Raw genomic sequence first — 13,844 nt, forward strand, 5'->3', positions numbered from 1 at the left:
TCAACACAAATTCAACTAAAAATAAATTCAACACTTTTCTGTACAGTAAACCTATTTCAACCTTATTTTTGATCATCAGCATAAATATGTTAATTAAATGTCTGGACCATTTAGAAGTTACCGCTTAAATAAAAAAAATAAAAAATAAAAAAGAACTATACTTTTAAAACAGACAGATCATAAAAGAAGCCATATCTTATAATCTGGAAATTAGGGGGGGGGGTTCACTGCAATGTTAATTAGTGACTTGTTGTTACTTTCCTGAACGTTATTTTAATAGCATAAACTTTACTGAAATGCTGACCAAAAATTCTTTGGCATCACCTTGAACAAAAGTTTTAAATTTTATAGTTATCTAAACAAGAATTTCTTAACAGCCAATTTGTGAAGATGATAAGAGCTAAATCAGGAATACATAATTATTCATGATTCTGTGAAACACAGGGTATTTATAAAGTCCCGGACCCATTTTGATGTTTAATAACTCATAAAATAATGAAGATATAAACAAACTTATGGCATTTATTGATGGAATGACTTATATATTTTCATTTTCAGGTTTGGATATCTTTACTTTTGTAAATATAGTCTGCGCGTGTGGTTAATTTCATATAATTTCATTTTCCATTCTAAATATCTGTACTTTTCTAAATATCGTCTGCTCATTAATTGCATTTTTCTCTCTTTGGTTTTGGCAACTATTGCAATGTTATGGACTTTTTCCTTTGGGGATTTGTAAAAGACAACGTTTACAGGAGGAGAGTGTCGAACATTGATGACTTAAAAGCCCGAATTACAACTGCAATAGCCTCTGTGGATGCCGACATGCTTGCCGGTACCTGGCGTGAAATTGAACATCGACTTGATATTCTCCGTACGACGAAGGGGGCACACGTTGAAGTTCATTGACAAGGGTCATGAAACGTTTTGAGTCTATCTAACCACTTATGTTATTAATTTTAATCTATCTTTATTATTTTATGAGTTATCAAACATCAAAATGGGTCCGGGACTTTATAAACACCCTGTATATTAAAATTTCATGAAAGTATTCAATGATACGAAATTTTGTTATACTGAACTTAGAGATTGAGTCAGGAATTTTTTACATATGTCACAAATCATAAAAGATATCTAATCTGGTAAGATCATCTAATAAAATGTATATCTATTACTTGAGTTTGGATATAAAAAAGAACTGTTTAATTTTTACACTAGATCTCAAGATTTTGAAGGATTCTACCATAAATGTTCTTTGTTCGGTTATGTCGCCATTTTTGCGGAAGGAGAGGTATTTATCTTGATATGTGTACGCTATTTAATGTTAGTAATTTATGTATCATCAGCAGATATTTCAGAAGTCTTTAATTAGAAAAGATGAATTCTCTTGGGAGATGTTTTCATAGTTATAAAAAGAAAAACAGTATTAAAATATCTTTTTCGCAAATATGTGCATTATTTATTTAAATTTTGTTAAACACTTCTTAAACATACTTTCTCGTTTGGAAAACACATTATAACGAAGTTGTCATTTCAATTGACATTCATCATGAACACGGTTACGGTAAATGTCTTAGCTGCCAAAAGAATGTAGTGGAAATATTTTTATTACTTCATAACTGTCTAATGTAGTTGAAACCTTGAAGTTTTCATTTTAAGAAAATATTTGTTTCTAAACAGTATTTTTTTTTTCAGAAACACGCGATATAAACATAGAACAGTCAGTAGGAAACACATTTCAGAATTTTTATCTTGAAATGATTAAATTCTGTTTCAATGCATTTACATTTCCGAGAAAAAGAATTTTCTGACATTTTCTCTTAAATTGGATAGCATCGGAACATCAGTAAAGGCTTCCATTAAAAAAGAGATTCGAATAGAATTACTGTCACCACAGTTCAACCGTTTACACACCTGAATAAAGTGCTTTCTCAGATTCTTTAAAATTCTAATTCTGCTGCCAGCGCAATATGCTATTCTTCGCAATATGCTATTTCTTTGTGTTAAATGAAGTCACGTCGAATGTCGCTTTTAAACTCAGAAATTAAATTACATGAAGGACGTCGTTCGTAAGATCTTTTCAGTGTATAAGAAGGAAACAATAATTGAAGTTTTAATTTAGTTTTTGGGCAAATGATTCTTATTTTTGGCAAGCAAAATTGCTAAAATTATTTTTTTTCATCAAAATTGAAATCACGAATATAAATGTAAATCAACCATAAATTTTAACTGCAAGAATATTATCACCAAATTACAAATTATCTGATAATTATAAGAACTACAAAACATTCATAAACAGCAATAACTGACAAGAAGTGCTTTTTACTATTTACAAAATGATACATTATTTTAGGATTATACAAGATTATTAAAGGGAATTCACGGTGTGTCAAAACGTTGTAATTCAAAGTGCATTGCAAATGAATTGAGGATTATTACATGAAATGAAGTATTTCACGTGCTTTGAAGTACTTTCGGAGTTTAGTTATTAAATTATAAACTTTCGATGTGCGCTCTATTAATTACAACCAAATACAACCAAACAGTACTCCAATTTTCCGTGTAAGTGGTGTAATTCTTTTGCGTCAATGGTCACTAAAGCAGATGCAGTGTGACTCTAAGCCTCTCTAATATATCTGGGAAAAGAGAATATAAATATTGTCTTCAATAAATCAGCAAAGAATAATCTACCTGGGATAAGTGCGGGAAACCTTGATGGCCATCTGAACAATGCTCAATCATTTTCTGCATACCGATCAATCTAATGATTGTGATCTGATCAAACATACAGGGATGTGTCTCACTGTGCCAGTGAGGTACAACCCCATCTTTCTGGAAAATAGTATTTTTATAGGCTTCTTTCTTTTGAAGAAATAACCACAACTGCAGCATATCAAAATACAATGAAACCATCAAAGTGTTTGGAGGGAAGAGAAGCAATCCACCTTCTTTCTGGAATATGGCACTTTTATAGGCTTCTTTCTTTTGAAGAAATAACCACAGCATATAAAAATACAATATAACCATCAAAGTGTTCGGGGAGAGGAGAAGCAATACACCTTTGTTTGTGAAATAGTGTAGAAGCATATTATGTTTAGTTTAGGTGAGTACTAATTTTTGTTCAATGTGAGCACGACAATTTTCCTACTACATATATCTGGAAAGTCTGATGGTTTACAATTCCACAAAAATGAAACGGCATTTCGTTACTAAATATTGTAAGAGCTGTCAAATCAGGCCTTGCAATGATTCTTATCTGCGATTGCAAGAAAAAAAAATCACGTAGCTCTTAACGTTTCGGTGTGTCATGGGGTTTCTTGGCTTAGAACCTAGCTCCATGTATCGGTATAAAAGTAAAACGTCTCTGCAAAAAAGGGTAGTTTTATATGAAGTCACCATCACAATATCTTCCAAACAGTAGGCTGAGGAATACTAAGCTCATGGCTTGTGAGACTCGTTGATTTTTGTGAGTTTACAGGAGAAACTCTTTCTTCTCATCTGTTTCCTTAGAAACGACTAGCTTTCCGGGGATCTTTCTTTTAGAAAGGTAAACAGCATTATTGAACTGTTAATATCCTAGTAGAGTTCTCTGAAATTCATACTGGCTTGAAATTCATACTACTAAGCCTGAGAAACTGAGAAAGTAATACATTTCCATCAGAAGAACAATCCCTAATCATGGATAAAAGACTTAATTCTGTTAGTGTCGCCTAAAAGAGATTTGGTGCAAAAACAGATTAATACTGGCAGTAAAAATATTACAGTCTGCAAATTTATTACATTTAATCCTTAATCACACAAAGGAGAAAGGAAGACAAACGCCGAAGGATAGTAGAAAATAATTCTTTGAAATATTAATTAATTAAAGACAAAAATTCCAGGCACTGTGCAAAGATTTTACGAAACGTTACCATATTTGTTCAGTTTGCATTAGAAAAAAAGTGTCATCCAGAAAATATCAGAAAACGAGATATTGCTCAGCTGTGGCTAACCAATGAATCACAGAATACGCAAAGAAAAACATATTATTCTACAGCTTGGTAAAGGCTTTCTTTTATGAATAATATAGGTATATTTATAAACCACAAATTTGAGGAAGTTTTACGAATATTTGCAAGTCGGATATATTCACTTGAATTAATTCAAGAATATTTCACGAAAAAGCATACTATGCACATATTTTCTTGTCATATTACTTACAACAATTAAAAATATAACGAAAGCATATAACTTTCCTTGACCCAGAAAGAACACTGAACGATACAGATAATTAAAGTTCCAGTTAGTTGGAGTCAGAATAATTCAAGTTCCGAATATCTGAAGTCTGGATAATTCGAGTTCCAGATATTTGGAGTCTGGATAATTATTTCTGGATATCTAGAATCCAGTTGATTGGATTTCAACTGTACACTGCGATGACTAATACAACACATTCAAAGATGAAACAAAATCAATCAATGTCATTGTAGCCATATTTTTTCATCTTTCTTGGGAGATAATAAATCGATGGTTACATAATATCACTTATCTCACGTAAATAAAAGAATGCGATATCAGGTAATACATATACGTAACTCACTGTATAACGATCGATACCAACACATCGTTTTGTCTATGTCCTTGTTCCTGTTTCATTCCATTTCGTTTCTATTTCAATTCCTTTAAATTCATTTCATTAAGTTTACTTTTAACATATTTATGAATAAGCTCAAAGCAATAACTATTCATGAGATAATTTGAATGATGATAAAGGAATTCAATTTTAAGGGAAAGCAATTTGTTACTATCTTAGATCCGAAAGGTAATTCAAACCAACTACTTTCTTCAGATTATGTACTTTCTTAAACTAAAATATAGCGCAGAATAGATGTATAAATTAGAACAGATGAATAAAATTAGAACAGCTAGATAGAATTAGAACCCATCTATCAATTGTCTTAAGGAAATAAATTACATATTTTGATTTTGTTAATAAAAATGTTTACATGAGTCTCTGTCATCGGCTTTAGTATACTTTAAAATAAAATAATGTATTCAAAGATTATAATTTATTACCAGTTATCACGATCCCTATTTTACGGGTTAATTCAATGTAAGATGAATTTAGAGGACTCTCAGTATGCAATAATATGATCTATGTATTACCCAAAATATTAAAATACTTGCAATTAATTCATTTTTGAAGTCATTAAAAATATTTTGATTATAAGACGTACTACTTCTTCACACTTCACGGTCCTACGTTTTGAGTCAGTAAGGGAATTTTACATATGTTTAACATCATACGTTAAGAAGAAGAAGAAATGCATAAATACATAGTATATATATATGTAATGATTTCGAAGCACTGGCTGAGTGGCTGAGTGGTATGACTAGAGGCAGAAGTTGATACCAAACTAAGTTCAGCCAATTATCATCTTTATTTCCAGATTTCCAGGCACACTAGAATAATTCCTCGTAGCCAACATACTCTTTAATTATACAATTACGATAATTTCTCATACATATTGGTTTTTCATAAAGAATGACGCAGGCATTTTTAAAGAAGCGAAGCAAGGAGATATTAGCAATGTAGAAGCTAGCAGAATAATGACATAATTAGTTCGCCAGTGGTATTTATACCGAAGTAGATGCGATTCTAGAGACAAACTATAACTGGTTAATATTAGTTTTAGTTGCCCTTTTCCAGTAGCGTTACATAACGCCGAAAGATCTCGAATTTGGGAGAACAGATGAATAGGGGGAGATCACCAAATCTCAAATGTTAATATCGAAGTCGCCAGTTATTTTTTAAAGCAGCTAATCTTAAAGTATCTTACATATATGTGCCATCCATGTTGGCTGATGATTAGTAGAAACTAGGCGTTGCTCGAATTCAAATCTCAAATAAGCTATAAGTATTTGTGAGCCTAATGACTTTTTGGAACGGGGATACTTAATACTCGACGACCGAAAAGTCTTATCGGGAAGCTAGTAGCAGGAAAAAAGAGCACTACACTCAAGTATTTTCTATCTTTTGGGTGTGTTTTTGATCAAAGATAGAGATCAGCACTGCAACCATATGTGTACAAAAACTATGACTAATAAGAAATGCAAGCAATTGATTCAACTATGGTCGGATTATGGTCGGATTAGACCGTTTTAACCTGGACACAGGAATAATAGTAACACTAAAAAACATACAAACAGACAGAACACAAGTGTTCGAGTTTTACGATACAAATTTATTACAGCATCAATTAAAATTCATAAATCCTTATAGGATAAGGAAAAAATATATATCTTTTAGCTTAAACAAAGAGCTCAGAGACATCGAGTCTACTTGGAAGTGTTTTTTTTTTTTTTTTCCTTTCATTAATTTAACCCTTTGCGGCACAGTATGTCCGGTCTGGACACACCTAAAAATTTCCTTCTGTACGCACAGAAAAATTGAATGAAAAAGGATTTATAGGTTACTTTGAACCTTCTTTATTTATAGTAGATGGCAACTCAACACAAACCAGTCCATATATTTTAGCCATGTTTAGTTTCTTAAGACCCTCATTTTTCTATCTTCACAAAATTTTACTTGTGTACTCCTCTAGGCCTAATTAGACTGCCTACATTTTTTTTAATCAAAACTCCGACTATAAAAGGTAGCCTGCCGGAAAGGGTTAAAATTTGATTCAGATGCTTCTTTTACTTGCAGCCTTAAGGATTTTCGAACACATACTTTCTTAATAATTAAACTGATAAGCATAGAATTAAAATCTTTGCTGTATAGATTATAAAAGATTCGAAATAGAGTACATTCCGGAATAGCAAATACAATTGACTAATTTTAAACAGTTTTTCCTGTCATTTTGAGTCTAATATTTTTTTAAAGTGCAACATAGACGAATTCATCGTTTATAACGTTTTAAAAATTTGAAGGCTTCTCAAATTAACTCTTTGACCTCTTTTTAAAGAAGAATGATACAAGAATTATTAATTAGGTATTTTGTAATTTTTCTTTAAATATCAAGTTATAATATCAAATATTGGAACAGGGGTTTTATTGTTTTACTTATGTGCTGAAAAACTATACGAAGATTTTTCTAAATTTAGAAAAAAGACATCACTTAACCTTTTTTCTTCGAAATATTCGAAATCTGCGGCAAACTTAAGAGGTAGAAAATTATCAAGCAGTATTTAAAGCCTATTGTTTGTAGAAAACACTTTCATTTCTCTAAATGTTTTACATGTCGAACATGAAAACAAACGTAGCTGTAAAACATTACATATCTGCACAAAATCACAGATGATACTGAAAGAATTACAGCCGATGTCAAATGCCTAATTTTTAAAAAACTAATGTTGCCAATTTCAATAAACAGAAACGTATATTCTTTTTGTTTGTGTTTTTGATTTCTTTGGAGGCCATTTTCGACATTATGTGCTTTTGTTTGTGATAGGACGTCACTTGTTTAATTGCTGTTTTGATAAACAGAAAAGGAACTCCCATTCCTTTTTTTCAGTTTTCACCATGCGATATATGACACTATACCTGATAAAAATTTATATTAAAATTACCTGTTTCAAGACTTATTTTACTCTTTTATAGTTAGTACTATGCAACAACAGCGTAAACAACAGGTAAATAACAAAATTTCATATAAGATTATACATGCGGTCATGTTATTATACAAGAAAGATTAGTGTAAGAACATGAACACATATTTTTACTCTACAAAATATAAATTCAGAATTAAACCGCGTAGAAAATCCCATAATGCAGTACAAAACCATTTGCGACTATATGTGATGCATTTTAATTTTTGGTGTTATACTTCTACAAGTGTAGAGACATTAGGATTTTTTTGAAGGCATGAAAGATGACAAATAAGCAACTCGGACGTCTGGAATACGCGCCCAGCGTGTTGACCACTACACTACGAAGGTATGCTAAGAAGTCGGGAGAACTAGCTTACAAAAGAAGGAATAAAAAATAAATTTGGTGCTATAGAGAAGCAGACGAGAAATAGGTTATTGATCTTCAAAAATAATGAAACTTTCATAAAATATATATGTCAATAACAGGGCTATAATGCGTATGAGCAATAAATAAGATCTAATCAAAAAGTTAAAAATGCTTCAGAATAGTTTTTCGCAAAATCCTCTCAAAATTATTAAGCAAGGTGTAGCAATTTAAATATTATAAGCCAGGCATAGCATTTTGCGAAACAGTTCCACAAGATTTATGATAAAGAACAACAGAACACAGATCAGAACTTTAAATCAGAATAGAAGAACTCATTACGCCCGTGACATGGCATCGTCAGCATGCAAAGATAAAAGGTTGTTCACGGAGAAATGTTTGTCAGGCTATCAAAAGTTTAAAAAATTCTTACCGTCTTCTGAAGAATAAATGAGGAAATTTATTCTAACGACTGTCAAACAATTTAAGAAACATTAAGAGAAAGCAGGGAAGTTAAAGTGTTTCCATTTATCATGACTTAAGTGACACTTTAATAAACGTTTTCGAGACATTTAAACAATTAAGAAACTTTTGGAACTTTTTTGTAAATAACTGTCGACGCAGAAAGGTACATATTCGAAAAAATATAAAAATAGTTCTGATAAATTTCTCCTTTTGTGAATTTTTTTATGTATTTACAACTATTTTATTTTATATCTCATTATACTCAATGAAAGCATAACAAAGAGTATTCTTTATGTTTGTAAATATATCTTGCAGAAACATTAGGTTAAATGAAAGCAGAAGAGATGAGAAACGAAGAACACCTTCGTCAGGAATCAAACAACGGACCTCTGGAAAACATGTTCAGCATGCAGACCACCACACCCCGAAGGCATGCTAAGAAGGCGGGAGAAATACCTTATATACACCCCTTTTAAAGAGAGACGGGGAATTTTAGGGGACCCAGTCGCCAAATCCTGAATGTGGAGAATCATTATACATCAACCTTTTTAGTTTGGACGCTAGCGTAGAGGCATTAGGTTAATTGGAAGCAAAAGAGATAAAAAATTGGCAAGGCCTTCGCCAGGAATCGAACCACGACATATGTAATAAGCGCCCAGTGTGCAGACCACCACACCACGAAGGCATGCGAAGAAGGCGAGAGAAATACCTTATAATCTAAAATAGTCAAAAATGGTGTTAGTAAAAATTAACATTTATGAAAATAACTTACTCGAATTAAATTTAATATCTACATCTTATTTTTCATTTTGAAGGCTTAGATGTTTATAGAGTGGTTTTTCCATTTTTCTCGTCGGGTTAGGCGAACACAGTTCGCAGAAAACAGACACCCGCGCAGTAGCAGAATCCTGGAGTAACAGGTTGGCGATTTTCTAACGACGTATACCAGAGCATTTGTGTGTAGTAGCTGAGAGCAGCTTAGTCAAGATGAAAAAATAGCAATTATAGGCACTTCTTGGCTCGTGGATCCCTCCGGAACGCGATGTAAGTCGTGAATAAAAAATGTCCAGTCATAGCCTGTGCTGCTACCAAATTGGTCGTGACACATTATGTTACGCTACCCAGCGTTAATCAACCACTCACCTTCACAAACAACCTGTTCTGAAAGCAGCGAGCTGGTACTGCGAAAGATCCTTAGCTTTTGTTTTGAAAAAGTGCCGATTCTGAGAGCTGTTGCTAGTACAGTAACAACGAGTCCTGATTTAATGAAATTCCGGATTTAAAAGGAAAATTGAAAATGCTGTTTCGTACAATCTTAAGTCTATGTGAGCGTAACTCGCTTTTAACGAGCAAACCATAATTATAGCTAGCAATAGTTTTGTGATTTATACTGTTGACTTCTCCACCTCTCCAACTCAGCTATTCCTTTCTAGGGAAAAAAAAAGTCTTTAACATTCCGTAGTCAACCGAAAGTTAGTGGTCAGTCGTAAATCATGCGCATACCTGATGGTGGCCTTCTTCATCTTGGAGAGTGATCAGGATTGAATTTTTACTCCGAATTCGACAAGTGACATCCAGCCTGTGGACCAAGGGATCATCAGAAGTTTTAAATCAAACTTTGTTAAGAACTTAATAATTCTGATGCTTTTCGATCGAAGAGAAAAAATCGAAGTGATACTGTTTATGACTGATGTATGACGAAAAGTTACATCAACATATGTTACATTACCTATTGCTTCCGTAAGGCTAGATAGAACATATCTCAAGACGGGAAAATCACTGAAGAAGAAGAAGTAGACTCTTAAAAATTTCGGAAATGTGTAGAGATGAATTTGAAAATAATTTATCTCTTGACGCTAATATTGTCACTTTCGAGATACCTACTCCTGAGCACATTGTAGCTGAAACTCAAGCTAAAGCAGATGAAAAAATAATTAAAGCGGCGATGATAACAACGAATGTGAAGAATTTCAAGCTAAACTGCCCACCAACATACTCAAACCCTTGTGAGTGCGCAGAAAACTTCAAACATGTTTCTGAGCCAGGGGTGCAAATGGCGATATTTTTCGGACCATGAGTCTTCTCCGAAGAACAATAACATAAGAAACAGACAATACGACAGTGAAAAGCAAATTAAACAACTTCTTGATAAAAATATATTTACGGGTACTCCTTGGCGAAAATTGGCGATTTTTGGTCGTACATGGATACTGAGTTTGTGCAATTCTTTGACTGGTAATTTATGCAGGTGTAGTGGCGATTTTTGCGCCAAAAGTCGCCGCTACACAAAGCCAAAATAACATGACAAAGAATTGCACAAACTCGGTATCCATGTACGCATCGACCTATTTTCACTTAACAAAACACTACAGAATTGCACAAACTAGGCACTGCGCACTCTTCGTGATAAATGAAACAAAAACTTCCCGATAATACAAAAGGTACCCTTCTCTCTATTCTTACCCAACTTCTTTTATAGTGCACAGAAATAAAAAGTAAACAGATTATTTATAATATAGTAAGTAAATACGAATTTGCATGATTTTTTCAGGAAACCGTTTTTTACGAGCACGCGGTTATAATGGGTAAATATCTCGGTCCCTTCGTTATAACCGAGTCCGACTGTATTATGATATTTTAAGACAAAATCATAATACAGTCGGACTCGGTTATAACGAAGATTCAAATTCATAAGATTCAAATTCGTTTTATTTGATTAAGGCGAAACACGCAAGGGCTATAAGCTTAACCCTTTCCGGCACGCTACCTTTTAAAACCGGAGTTTTGATAAATAAAAAGATAGGCAGTCTAACTAGGCCTAGAGGAGTACACAAGTAAAATTTTGTGAAGATAGCACTTATCGTTTTAATTTTGTAGGTGTGCCCAACTGATTGAATAGAGCTTCGAAAAGAGTGCTGAAACGAGCATTATTGTCAATGAACTGACCGATGAGATGCGGAGAAACACAGAATACAGACTCTCAGTTGTCCTAGATTATCGGTGAGCCCGGTCTGGGCACACCTAGGGTTCGCCGTTTGATTTTAGGCAAGATTTCAAGGTAAAAATTTAAAATTAATATAGAATAAGGAGATTAGCTTAAACCCCAAAAAATAACATAGAAATTTCTTTTCAAACAATTCCTTTTGTACCCTAAAATAATCTGGAAGGTTTCTTTGAAAAATAAGGGTCTTAAAAAACTAAACATGGCTAAAATATATAGACTGGTTTGTGTTGAGCTGCCATCTACTATAAATAAAGAAGGTTCAGAGTAACCTATAGTAACCTATAAATCCTTTTTTATTCAATTTTTGTGTGCGTATAGAAGGAAATTTTTAGGTGTGTCCAGACCGGACACACTGTGCCGCAAAGGGTTAAGGATTAGGAATGTCTTCGTGGAGGATTTCGTAAAGACCAGTATTCATCGACTTTACTAGCCGGCAGCTGCGACTTTACCGGGCGAAAATGATCAGTGACTTTGCCGTGCCCGAAAATATTAAGTAAAGAAGATATTTCCTTTTTGTTTCATAATGTAAAAGTACACTGCATATTCGTGCGATACGGTGACAAATTCAAAAACAATACCCACGTTTCTAAATCATTCATCTTTATTGAAATTAGGAACGTCTATAGCCTACAACGTTCGCTTTCACATTACATTATATTTCTTTACCAGATCACCTTCTATTTATTTAACCAATAGCGCAACCTTATATATTTTCATTTCTACAACCTGTTATTAATCCACCTGCATAAGATTCGAAATTAGCTTTCCATTTATAACTCATCATTGCTAGAGAAAACTGAACAATTTAAAAACAATTTATGTACTTATTAATAGCAATATAAATTTTTAAATCATCTCTATGAGCAATAAAATGTTTTTCCGATATAAAGAGTCAAACGTCCTTAAAACGTGACTCTATAGACAATGAAGAAATGCGCTATAAGCATATAGTTTTAAATAAACGTTAAGTATTGGGTGTATAATCAAATACAATTGTCACAATTAGACTTTAAGTATTAAACAAAATTCTGTTTTAAATTATCTATAAAAGTTTGCTTATGTACTAGACGCTAGAGAAGCCTACACAGTGTCAAAATTATTTGAAGTCAATATTCATGGTTCATCAGGAAGAATTACCCTGGAAATACTGAAAATGTCAACAAAAGTACCTTGGGCTTATAAGCTGCCTACAAGCGACACTGCTATTAAAAACCACACTCTGTATTCAATAAATATAAATCGCATATATATCCGATGAAAACTTGAAAATGTAACATTGTAAAGGAGATTTGAGTATACTATACACATCTGCTGTAAATTTCGTAAAACTATATATTTAACATAATTTACAATACGCAAATCACCTAAAACGTTATAACTACTTCAGGGAGATGATGCGGTCACCAAAATGATGTGAATGATCAGCGAGGCAAGGTGGGAATGTTATTTAATGGCCGCCGGGAATATTGGAATCGCATGTGCATACAATTAGAATGGCTGTTTATTTAAAGCGACCCTGGTAAAGGCTAGATTGCGATAGCCTATAGGCCCAGGAACATACTGCACCAAAACGCAACAGATCCAGAAGTTAAAGTATGCCTATATACAGATGAATCGAAAATTGATAATGGCATAGGAAGTGAATTTGTTCCAGTCGCTAACCAAAACATTCTACATACTTGGCAAGGGCACTTGCATGAAAATAATACTGTCTTCCACAGCGAAATGTTGGCTATAAAAGAAGCATTAACTTACCTAGTAGAACAGCGTCATAATAGAGCTATCATATTTACTGACAGTTTATCCTCGATACATGCGATCAATAATCCCGATCACTCTTCTCCCATTGTAACTGCAATACAAAAGATACTAAGAGAAAACTACAATAGCCAATATTTCCTCAAATGGGTCAAAGCGCATGCAGGTCATGCATGGAACGAATTTTCTGATACTTTAGCAAAGCAAACGGCTTAAAATCCTACAGAACACAATATAAGGCAGTATCATATACTCTGGCCAATGTCACACTTCAAAAAAAAAAAAAAAACACTCAGGCAGAAAGCAACTGACACATGGCAAAATGAATGGAATATCAGCAATACAGGACGAAGGACAGCTTATTTTATTCCAAAGGTGCATCTTGAACGCAATATAGGGAATTCACTGTTAGTCCGATTTGTCTCAGGGCATGGCCCGTTTCCACAGTACTTTGAAAGATTCAGAATTACAGAAACAGATAATTGTGTTTGTGGTAATATAGGCAGCCCGGATCATTATCTCACAGACTGCCCACTCACAGAGCAGCATCACGTTCATTTACCAGAGCTTAATAGACAAGCCTATTGTAAATTTATAATTAAACAAAAATATCTTGTGGAAAAAATAACAAAAATCATGGACAAACTATCTGCGTTTGGCACCGATCTTTGCCAAATAGCT

General features: G+C 33.3%; 1 protein-coding gene across 6 annotated transcripts in view; it reads right to left on the minus strand.

Moving 5' to 3' along the window:
• LOC118184756 (neural-cadherin-like) overlaps window positions 1-13,844 on the minus strand; it is a 639,735-nt gene that overhangs the window by 576,008 nt on the left and 49,883 nt on the right. The window lies entirely within an intron of this gene.

Source organism: Stegodyphus dumicola, chromosome 1, assembly GCF_044657685.1.
Source record: "Stegodyphus dumicola isolate Sdum_Otavi_A_Nest chromosome 1, ASM4465768v1".
Taxonomy (NCBI): Eukaryota; Metazoa; Arthropoda; class Arachnida; order Araneae; family Eresidae; genus Stegodyphus; species Stegodyphus dumicola.